This window comes from Mytilus californianus, unplaced genomic scaffold (genome assembly GCF_021869535.1).
Source record: "Mytilus californianus isolate M0D057914Y unplaced genomic scaffold, xbMytCali1.0.p SCAF_2, whole genome shotgun sequence".
Classification (NCBI taxonomy): Eukaryota; Metazoa; Mollusca; class Bivalvia; order Mytilida; family Mytilidae; genus Mytilus; species Mytilus californianus.
Window position 1 is genome coordinate 56,160,098 of NW_026262668.1, and position 10,054 is coordinate 56,170,151.

A 10,054-nucleotide genomic window follows, 5' to 3' on the forward strand; every position below is an offset into this window, starting at 1 on the left:
TACATTTGAATCCGTTCTCATCTTTATCTTTAATTATAGGATTATTAATAAATAGATGTGAGAGCCTTCAATGGAAGAGTGTGCCACCTTCCAACAGCAATTAACTCATTTTTGGAATGCCTTGTCTACATTTATTTTCTCCTCGCAACACAATAGCGGAAGGGATATTGTAACGTGACTGTCCGTCCGTCCGAAACACACTTGTTGAAACTGTATTGGCTTTTTTCTCGACCGATCTTCACCACACTTATTTTACACATTCAATAATTCAATAAATGGAGAGCTAGAAGTCAATTGATTTATAATGGCAATCACTTATTTGTTGTATTTTCCGCTGCATTGTACACTTGTTGATGTTCAGATAATTCCTTAATTAAATATTGGCAACAATTTGGAATAAACTTCCCGTTCTTGTGTAGCAATATTTCGGCAGCACTTGCGTATGGCGTTTATATCTCAGGATCATACGTTGACATTACAGAGTATGTTAAGTCAACGCCAACTACTTACCCAAACAGGGTTTGTTGTACAACGATTTATGTAATCCCTTTGTAAGTTATGTGGTCATCATCATGAACTGATTGACTGTTAATGTCCAACTATTCGTATTGATGCAACAAATTGGTTGAGATGGTCTGCTATATTTCGCATAAGACTCTGTACTGTCGGGAGATGACATATACCGATATATATAGCCAAACTTTGGTAACACAATTTACAAGCCAGGAGCCTGCATGTAGTTCAGTGGTTTTGGTTGGTCCATGTCTGTTATTATATTTGTTTAGGCCTTTAGTTTTCTCAGTTGAATTGTTTCATGTTAGGGCCTTTTATACCCGATCCGGTATGGTTTTTCTCATTGTTGAAGGCCGTACGGTAGCCGCCTATAGTTGCTTACATCCACTTCATTTGAACGTTGGTGGATAGTTGTCTCATTGGCAATCATACCACATTTCCTTATTTTTATAAGATAAATTTTTGAATGAATGCGTTCTTGTTAGTACGATTATTCAATTTAGCAATGCACGTATGTTACTACTGTACAGACGGTACAGTAGGATAAAATCTCATTTTAAATTCATCAAAACCAAAATCAATTGAATTTTATCGCTAAATTCATCTTATTAATAAATGAAATAACAATGAAGATGGTTTGTATATATATATAGATTCTTACATTGATACCAGTGGATTATCGGATTTATCCAATCAAGATAGTTAAATTATCAATTTTAAAGTCCGAGCCTCGGCGAGGACTTTAAAAATTTATAATTTAACTATCGAGATTGGATAAATCAGATAATCCACGAGTAACTTTGTAAGAATATGTTTCTCTAATGATTAAAAAATAAATTTTTATATTTTGTTTAACGAAAATCCCCTTCGAGTGCCTTCCACATTCCATGAAGTTGTCAATTTCATTAACACCTGTTGCCATATTTTGATTCATCTAGTGCGCTGATAAAGGTTATGACCCTTAAATTCATCCAATCATCTTCTGAGATCACCGGCAACCACACGTTGATTAAATTTTTTTATACAATGGGTTCGGAAAGGGTTAAATTTCCATAGAATTAGAGAAATATATATATCATCCCGTTGATGCTATGATATGGAAAACAAATTTTATGTTTTGACTTTATAATTCACGATTTTTTCATCCGTTACTCATGTTACTATAATGGTTTTATAATTAACGGATAAACTGTCGCGGATATATTATCAGTGCCTCGACACGGAAATATTATCAATTTATCAATATTACAATCAGCAAATTGATATTTATTCAATTGCTTTTAAAGAAAGATGGAATTTGACGAGTTTGAAATGTCAAGGATGTTTTGAAAATAAAATTCCTTATTCATGATTTTTTTCTTTTATAGAGATATCTCATTAACTTCGTGTGTTGTATTGGCTTTTCTTGGTAATATAAAATAAAAAATGAAGAAATAGCAGGCTATTTCCGTGAAGGTCATTGCCTACGTGCTTTTTGGTTTGACAAACCGACAACACTGTCTTATTTCTAAATACTAGTAAAATCATATCACCGTAGAATTTGAATTTTGTATTAAATAATAGAGAAGTAAATACAACAATGTATAGGAGGTAAGATAAGAAGATCTACTCCCGAAGTTAAGGAGTTATTACTAATGAAATGTATTTGTGGTATCATTTATTGCGTGAACCCCTCAGGGGTTCACGCACGCATATATATTAGTTAGAAATATAGTCTATGGAGGAATATTCGGAGGCTAAATTATTCTTCATTCGGAACACTTTTTCATCTTATCTTATCTTTCGTTTCAAAAACTGAAAATTATTAATAATACAAATAAAATAAAGACTATTCGTTAATATTCCCAGGAAATAATCATACTCTTAATGATAAAAATATAATTAATATATAATTTTTTAATTAAGGAAATAGATTAAACAATTGCATGTTAATCTTCTATGAGGTCTTCAAAAATATGTTATGCAACAAAAAAAAAATACAAATACACAAAACAACTAACTCTAGATTTTTACACTGAATAATAAAATTGAGAATGGAAATGGGGAATGTGCCAAAGAGACAACAACCCGACCATAGAGCAGACAGCAGCCGAAGGCCACCAATGGGTCTTCAATGCAGCGAGAAACTCCCGCACCCGGAGGCGTCCTTCAGCTGGCCCCTAAACAAAGATGTATACTAGTTCAGTGATAATGGACGTCATACTAAACTCCAAATTATACACAGGAAACTAAAATTAAAAATGATACAAGTCTAACAAAGGCCAGAGGCTCCTGACTTGGGACAGGCGCAAAAATGCGGCGGGGTTAAACATGTTTTTTGAGATCTCAACCCTCCCCCTATACCTCTAGCCAATGTAGAAAAAACAAACGCACAACAGTACGCACAGTAAAACTCAGTTTAAGAGAAGTCCGAGTCCGATGTCAGAATAGGAAACAAAAGAAAATAAACAAAATGACAATAATACATAAATAACAACAGACAACTAGCAATTACTGACATTCCAGCTCCAGACCTCAATTAAACTGATTGAAAGATTATGTCTTCACCATATGAATATCAGGCACAATCCCTCCTGTTAGGGGTTTAGTATTATACATCATAAAATATATGAGAAGAACAAAACCCGTGTCATGCCAACAACTGGTTTTAGAATAAATATGTTTATTTCCGATGCAAAGACCCTATAAGTGAATCAATATTAAAGCCAAAATATGCAACTTTAATGACCTGACAACAGTATCGTAACTATATCCCTTCTTAATAAGTCTGTTTAAAGGTTTTGTTAGCTTTTGAGGTGATTACTGACATTTTTGTGCTTTGTAAAGAATATTACCATAAAAGATTGGATGTGAAATACCCGAACGTATAAGATGTCTGCATGTTGAGTTATATTTACGAATGATGTCCTTATACCGATGATAAAATTTAGTAAATGTTTTGACTAGTTTATGATATCGAAAACCCTGGTGTAATAATTTTTCAGTAATACATAAATTTCTCTCGCTAAAATCTAATACGTTGTTACATACACGAGCGAATCGTACAAGTTGAGATATATAAACACCATAAGATGGTGACAAGGGAACGTCACCATCTAAAAATGGATAATTAACCATAGGAAATGAAAAATCATCTCTTTTATCATAAATTTTTGTATTATAATAAGCTTCCCGTTAATGATATAGATATCAAGATCGAGGAAAGGACAGTGGTCATTGTTAGTATTAGCTTTATTTAAAGTAAGTTCAACAGGATAAATTTCTTTAGTATACACACTGAAGTCGTCATTATTGAGAGCCAATATATCATCCAAATATCTAAAAGTATTGTTAAATTTTTGTATCAGATGTTGTTTCGATGGGTCTTTGCTGATTTTAGTCATAAATTGTAACTCATAACAATACAAAAACAGGTCCGCAATAAGTGGTGCACAGTTAGTCCCCATTGGAATTCCGATAACTTGATGATAAACGGAATCTATCAAGTAAAAATTTAAGGGCAGATATAGTATCAAAGCATGTCCAATTGACATAGTTCTTTTGTTTGTTGCTACTAAAAATTGACCTAAAAGAGTTTGAACATATGTATTCGCATTCCGACTTTTTAAATGCCCATTTACTTAGTTGTGTGAATTTTTTCTTAATAAGAATATGAGGCAAAGTGGTATATAGGGTAGAAAAATCAAAACTTTGAACAGATTCAAAATCACAAATATATGCATGCAATTTATCAAGTACTTCCAACGAGTTTTTGACACTCCAAAAGTAATTAATTCCACTATTTTCAAAGGCCTTATTTGAACAATTTATTATCAGGTTTTTGATTGTACCAAGTGTACTAGTAAGTAGAATAGACAAATTAGTAGTGGGCCAATGACTTGAACACGAAATAAATCTATATTTGTAGGTGATTTGTGTAGCTTCGGAAGCCAGTACATAGTTGTTACTTTCATTGTATTTGGTTCTGCTCATGATAACATGTAAACTAATTATGTCTGAAGATTTAACCACGTGTGTATTTTTCATCATAGACTAAGGAGAGAACATTCTGGTTTAAATGTGTATATTACATCATACATGTAAGTACTCAATGGATTCTGTAAACATGGTAATATTAGAAAAAGAGCGAATTTGATCTTACATTCGGGTATTTGTTTAAGCAATTATATATCAATATAAGAATTAAGATTGAAAATACATATATACTGAGACCAACATTCTTTTGATAAATATATTTGAATTGATGAAATTATGATTTACATAATTTAAGTGTTTTAAAATTACAAATTATTATGAAATGCGGTTCCTTCAACCAACATACGTAATAAATCTCAAGACTTTAAACCGTTTTTGGTAACTAATGTTTGTTGCCTATAATTCAGAATTTTATCAGTGTTTCGGGATTTTTTGCTTAAACTTGTTTGAGCATGGGTCCCTTTTCAAAAGTCTCCCAACTACTACCGCGCAAAATATTCTTTAGTATTTTGTTGTGTTTATATGCTTTTTGCTCAGGGGGTTCACGCTTATATATTGGCGAGTTTTGGATGTGTCTATAGGCCACTCGATATCTCTCGGCAGGAAGTCGGAATAAAATTCTCGGAACGTCTCGAAAGTTTTCGATCATTTATACAGGTAGTTATCTACGTCTTTGATACGGTCCCTCTATGGCTAGGCTACCACGTGACATTATACCATCAAAGTAAATTGGAAAGTAAACAATAAGGCTAGGTTGCAGTCAAAAAATCGTTTGAATATAAGAACCTTTTTGCCTTTTCACAAAACATATGTGTTTTTAATAATGTGAATGTTTATAAGCGCTTTGATGTGAAAGTTTCTAAACAAGTATTATGACAACGCAATTATATTTCATTATTTGTTTTAAATCGACCCCTGTACACTGTGTGTATCTTGGTCAATTATAACGTGGTATTGTGCATTGTCATGATAACATGTAAACTAATTATGTCTGAAGATTTAACCACGTGTGTATTTTCATCATAGACTAAGGAGAGAAGATTCTGGTTTAAATGTGTATATTAGATCGGAAAACAGAAAGATAATATTATTATCAAAAGTATTCAATTTAATTAATTCAATAGAAATCAAAGAAATATATACAAGATACATACTGTATTTATGTTTCTGTAGAAACTAAATATTAAATTGAAGTCAGAATATTTTCAGAGTTGCAATTAAGAAATAAGTATTAAATTTTATATGACAAGATACTCTGCTTTTGGTATTTTTTTTTTGTAAATGAATAAAATGTATATAATGCTTTACTTTTATAAATTGTTACTTGGATTGAGAGTTGTCTCATTGGCACTCATACCACATCTTCCTATATCTATATATAATAGTTTAATCTGAATAAATCCTTGCATCATACAAAAAAATGTTGATAAACAATTATAATTATACTTCTACGTTAATTATTTCCTACCGTTTTAGTAAGGTTTTATAAATTACTAACAGGAACGTATGTTTATTATAAAATTTCAATTCTATTTTTGTTTGTTTGTTTTAATAGTTTAACCTTATAACATCTACATATTTGTACTATGGTACGGTTTTGAAAGTTGTATTCACTGTGTTGCCCAACTATCCCGGCTACACGTCTTGATTCATTCACATTATAGATCACATTTCAATAGCACACTATCGGTTTGCGTTCTCAAAAATTCCAATAATACTAATTTCACTCGTGAATGTGCATTTTCGTTTTTCTTATCTAAATTTAGGACACGGCTGTAAGAGATTGACATGTGACTTTCATGCACGGTCATCATTACTTACGGTATTCTGACCTCTAGCTGTTTCTCTTTTGTTTCTTTTTTGAGTCACTGTCCTATAATAAACTTTGATCTTTTCGAAAAGCTAAGGATTGTCTACCCAAGGAATAGATTCCTTAACTTTGTAAATTTATTTGGCCTTTTAACTTTTGTCATTCGAGTGTCACTGATGCTATTTTGTAGACTGGCGTCTGGCGAACATCATTTTAATTCTGGTATCTTTTTATATCTACATACCTTTTTATATAAATTGGTTATTTTGAGGGTATGTACGGTATTCATAAAATTTCTGAATTAAGATATTCTTCGGCAAAACCAAGTTTCCCTGTAGAATATTTGAATTGATTTAAGTAAAATCAGGAAATCCTTAAATTTTGAGATGTTTTATTAGACCAAAAAAAGTCTCTTTATAAGATGTCCCAACCAGTTGCATGCCACAGGTTTCATTGCACATGGAAATTGGACTTTAGATTTATCTATACAATTAACATCTACCATGAGTACAGACAGCTTCAATAACGAGTTGAGAACATGAAGGTCCATGCAGGAAGCAAAATATAAAGATATGATAGATAAAATAAATGCATGCAGAATTCCAGATTATAAGGCAAACTGAGTGCATAAATTTATATTGTGATTGGTTTGTGCAATTTGCATAAGTCATCCGGTTAGTAGAAATTTGGATTTGCAAAAGGGTGATCATCGGGAAAATTATGTACATTTCCAAGTCCTAAATAAAATAGTCTAGCTGTAAAATGTATATTCAAATAGTAGATGTAAATAAACACTTTCAACTGACATCTTCTAATCACAGTCAATTATTTCAATTAAAAAAAAAAAACACAAACTCAGCAACAATCTTTTGGTGACCCGGCAGTCAGCGGTCTTAGGTTCACGTATTGCTTTTCTTTTTTTTTTTAAAGAAAGCAATTTGTTTGACCTCGTGTGACTCAATTTTATTAATGAAATCTTTTGTATCTCGAATGTAAAAGTTAAGCCTCTTCAATAATGGTTTTATAATTAGATCAATAAATCTCTCAATGTGTCTCGTGGGAGAGTTACACTTATTGATGATTGGTCGGTAAAGAACATTAATTTCTCCTACTATCTGACCAGTTCACAATGCCTGATTAATTATGTCTAGATTAATTTTATGAATTTTTGAATTTCTCTAACTTAAGTTTGCCTCAACCAAATGTTATGAAACTTATACACACTGCTTATTACCACACAACACAGATCACGTTTGAATTTTGGTGGCGTCACTTTAACCGTTCTAGAGTTATGCCCCTTTTCAAATGAAAAATTGCTAAATTTTTCGTTTCCGATCTCTAACTTTAGTTTTCCTCAACCAAATGTTATGAGACTTATACACAATGCTTATTACCACAAAACACAGATCAAGTTTGAATTTTGGTGGCGTCACGTTTACTGTTCTATAGTTATGCCCATTTACAAACGTAAAAGATTCCGTTCTCTAACTTATTAATAAGTTTGGCCCAAACAAATATTATGAAACTTATACACAATACCTGTTACCACAAAAGTCAGATCAACTACAAATTTGGGTAACGTCACTTTTACCGTTCTTCAGTTATGTCCCTTTATAACTCTATATGATATGCAAGCGGGGGCATCATCTGTGTCCCATGGACACATTCCCTATTTATTTTCTCCTCATTTTATATTTAACACCACTTTCAAATTGTCATGACTTATAATAAAAAGAAAATATCATCCTCCACACACATGGCCATGAAAAACACTGAGATATTATTTTTAATTTAGTTGAATTAATAATTAGGATAAAAAAAAGTTCTAAGGTTCACGTATTGACTTTTTTTTTAAAAAAGCAACTTGTTTCATGTTCCATGGGATAGATGCAATCAACATATAGTCACCAAGTTTTAATAGATGAATAGAGGGCTGTAACTTATAAAGCGGAACGTGAAATTAAACGATCTTTTTGCGTGAACCCCCTGAGGGGTTCACGCTTATATATTGGCGAGTTTTGGAAGTGTCTATGGGCCACTCGATAATCCTCGAAATCAAGATTTTCGGAACGTCTCGAAACTTTTCGATCATTTAAACAGGTAGTTATTTATGTCTTTAATACGGTCCCTCTATGGATAGGATACCACGTGGCATTGTACATTTCAACAATCAAAGTTCAATTGTAGATTGGGAAGTAAAACAATAAAGACAAGGTTGCATTCAAAAAATCATTTATATGTTAGAAACTATTTGCCTTCGGACAAAACATATGTTTTTTTAATAATGTGAAAGTTTATTAAATATCAAATATAATGATAACGCAATTATATAATTCATGCTTTGAGACGGTCCCTCTACTCGTTGCGTGTGTAGTATTTAATTCAGCGTGCTGCTGTGCATTGTGACAATAAACCTGGGAATAGTTTATTGATATTTAATGACCTAGAATAAACTGATTATTTCTGAACGTTTATTATATTTTGATATTTTGTATTTCAATCATAGCATGAGAAAATGTCGGAAAAGCATGAATAAAATTAAGAAAACGATATTTCTGTTAAAAATATTTATCCACGGTCGGAAACACAGTGGTCGGAAAGCAGAAAGATAATCAATCAAAATGAATTTTTCGTAAACAAATATCTAATTTCATTAGTAGATACTACCATACTAATATTCATTGTTAAGTTTAAACTGAGACTGATTTTATTCTTAATAGAATATTATAATTAATTGTAATATATACGTGAATTTGAACAGTCATTACATTTACGAAAGTTATATGTAACTTATGAGTACCAAAAGCTATCTAAATATCTAAATTCTAAACGGTCGTGAATGAAAAAATACTTGCGCGTTCTCAATTCACGTGGATTTTAAATCCTTGCATCTCACAAAAAAAAACGTAATAATAATTTAAAATATGATCATAACAAAATTTAATTATTATCATAATGTTAATTATTTTATACTGTTTTAGTATGGATTTATAAGTCTTTGCTGTTATTTTGTATATAGTGGAATGTTAGACTTTACCGCGTGCATACAATAATATTAATTTCACTCGTGAATGCGCATTTTCGCTTTTCTCATCTAATTTCAGGACACGGCAGTAAGTACTTGGCATGTGACTTTCAAGCACGGTCATCATTACTTACTTACTGTTTCTCTTTTGTTTTCTTTTTTGAGTAACTGTCCTTTTATAAACTTTGACATTTTCGAAATGCTAAGGATTTTCTACCCAAGGAATAGATTACTTAACTTTGTACTTTATATGGCCTTATTAACTTTTTTCATTCGAGCGTCACTGGTGATTTTTTGTAGATCTAAAACTCACGTCTGGCGAACATCATTATAATCCTGGTATCTTTTTATATCTATATATCTTTTTATATAAATTGGTTCTTTTTGAGAGTATGTTCAGGTATTCATAAAATTTCTGAAAATAAGATATTCTTCAAAACCAAGTTTCCCTGTAGAATATTAGAATTGATTTAAGTAAAACCAGGAAATCCTTAAAATTTCAGATGTTTTATGAGACCTAAATAAGTCACTATATAAGCGGTCCCCAAGAATTGCATGCCACAGGTTTTCACCGCACATGGAAATTGGACTTTGAATTTATCTATATATATATATTCGACTCTAAATTGACAACAACGTTCAAACCTATAATTGCGTTGGATAAAAACCGCAATTTTTATACGTGTGCATGTTAAACAAATTTCTTGGTAGAGGGGTCTAAATACAGCACA